At 43.8% G+C, this 2,275-nt stretch overlaps 1 pseudogene; it reads right to left on the bottom strand.

The window, feature by feature from the left end:
• Positions 1-1,205: 1,205 nt before the first annotated feature.
• On the bottom strand, positions 1,206-1,725 carry LOC116645997 (annotated as a pseudogene).
• Positions 1,726-2,275: the final 550 nt, after the last annotated feature.

Below are 2,275 nucleotides of genomic sequence, written 5' to 3'. Positions count from 1 at the left end.
CACCAATGTTTCCTGAAATCTAAATTTCATAGGTGCTTTCTGTGAATCATCTGAACAGAACGAAAGGAAAAGAAGAAAAAAAAAGTCACAGAAACCCTTCAAGTGCATTTTTTTCCTTGAATCTGAGCAGTGTGCCAATTAGTTTTTCAGAACCGTTATGTTAATGATAGTTAAATGGCTCATTTTGGGTTGTTCTCTTAGTGACAGAAAATATTAATCTGCTTAAATAATTGAACTTCAAAAACAGTTGAACCTCAGAATGCTAACCTAACATTAGCATCTTTTGAAGTCATCAAAAAGAGAATAGAAGATCTCAAAAAATATGGCTCATTTTTTTTCTCCTTGTTGAAGAAAGGAAAGGGAAAGAAAAGATAGTATGTCTAATGTGCAACCCATATTAGACATTATAGTATGAAACATTTGTTCAGAGTAATTCCTTTCCATAGCTTCTCTGGAACAGTACATTTGCACGGCTTCTCTGAAAATTCCAGTTCAAGAAATTCTTGTAATTGTGATACAAAAAGAAAAGTTGTTGCTACCTAATGCTTAGAGACATATTATCTAAAGAAACATTCTGCACACCTCAGCTGAGGCTGCACAACCGGTTTGAGATCTTTTGAGTTTTTCCACTTTTTAAAATAACTGAACTCAAAGGACATCTAAACTTAGTTAAACCACAGTATGGACAGTGAAATTGTAGGTTAATGTACTTACTGCAGTACCCAAACCCCTCTAGTTGTGTGTGTGTGTATGTGTGTGTGTGTGTGTGTGTGTGTGTGTGTGTGTATGGGAGGATAAGCCCTATTTCTATTCTCAAAGTCTTAAAACTTTGCATAAAGTCCTCATTCCTACCTCAGAGATGGCAAAAACTATAAAAAACGATCCACCCCCATGTACAACACAGTGAATTTTAATGTCCCCCCTCCCCCACTTTGGGGAAGGGAAGTCACACTACACAATTTTGGAGACACCCTAAAGTTGGCACTTTGGTATAGAAAGGATTTGGTCCTATTTCTTGCTGGCTTAGGATACTAAAAGGCACATAAAGTTGGTTGCTCAAACCCTCTGGACTGGGGTGGGGCAGAAGGTGTACAGGAAGGTGGTCTGGGACAGAAGGGCTGACCATGGGTGTGGGCTCAAGTACTTGTTGACAGAGACAGGTGATTCTGGGTGGCTGCTGGGGTGGCTGAGGGCAGCCTGAACGCTCAGGCTGGGTAGATGCTGCTCTGGTGGCCATTGTCTGCCTAGTCCACCAACTCACTGATCTGGAACTATAGCTGGAGCTCCCTCTGGGCCCCCTCCACAGAGTCGCTGATGTGGATGCTGAAGTCCCCCCCAAATCCCCCCGCTATGGTGCTGGGGGCAGCCTCAGCTGAGTTGGTGTGTCCTATCATGGCCCTTGAGGAGCAGACCACGTTAGGGCTTTCCCCGACCATGGCCCCACAGGGCTGAAGCTCATGTGACTGATGAGGGCTGGGTAGAAGGGCTTCCTTTGCAGATCATGGTAGTGCTCGGCAAGGCTCTCTCTGGTGCCTGCAACATCTTCATTGCCACCAGCTTGAAGCCCCTCCTCTCCAAGTGTTGGATCACATCCCCAACGAACTGCTGCTGCACCCTATCTGGTTTCACTGCAACCAGGGTCCACTCCCGGGTCCAGAAGGACCCTCTGGAGTTGGGGCATGCAAGCAGTCTCTGCAGTGCTGCACTCCCCAAGAGGCAGACCATGACCTCCGGCCTGCCCACAGGCTGCTGAGCTTGGTGGACAGAACCCCACACAGTCTAGTTTTAATTTGATTTGACAAAACATAGATGAGTTTGATACTTTCTTTCATTTAAATAATGAAACTAAACCAAACTTCCTTAGTTTACTTTGCCAATGTTATTTAGTATTGGTATCTGTTGAAGTCCATTATAATTAGAGGTGGTTGATATTTACATGGACATTATTTGTTAATGTAATGTGAAATATTGTTATTGTTAAGAAAAAAGCAGATTTGAGGGGTGCCTGGGTGGCTCAGTAGGTTAAGCGTCTGTCTTCAGCTCAGATCACCATCCCGGAGTCTCCAGATGAAGCCCCATGTCAGGCTTCCTTCTCAACGGAGAGTCTACATCTCCCTCTCCCTCTGCCCATGCCCCTGCTCTTTCACTCTCTCTCTCTCTCACACACACACACGCACACAGTCTCTCTCTCTCTCTCTAAAATAAAAAAAAAACTTTTTAAAAAAGAAAAAAGCAGATTTGAAATAATACTCTAAGTACCTTTCTTAATGTCTTA

This window comes from Phoca vitulina, unplaced genomic scaffold (assembly GCF_004348235.1).
Source record: "Phoca vitulina isolate PV1807 unplaced genomic scaffold, GSC_HSeal_1.0 scaffold35, whole genome shotgun sequence".
In the NCBI taxonomy this organism is placed as follows: domain Eukaryota; kingdom Metazoa; phylum Chordata; class Mammalia; order Carnivora; family Phocidae; genus Phoca; species Phoca vitulina.
Note: the sequence above shows the minus strand (reverse complement) of the source record. Positions and strands in the feature narration are given on the sequence as shown.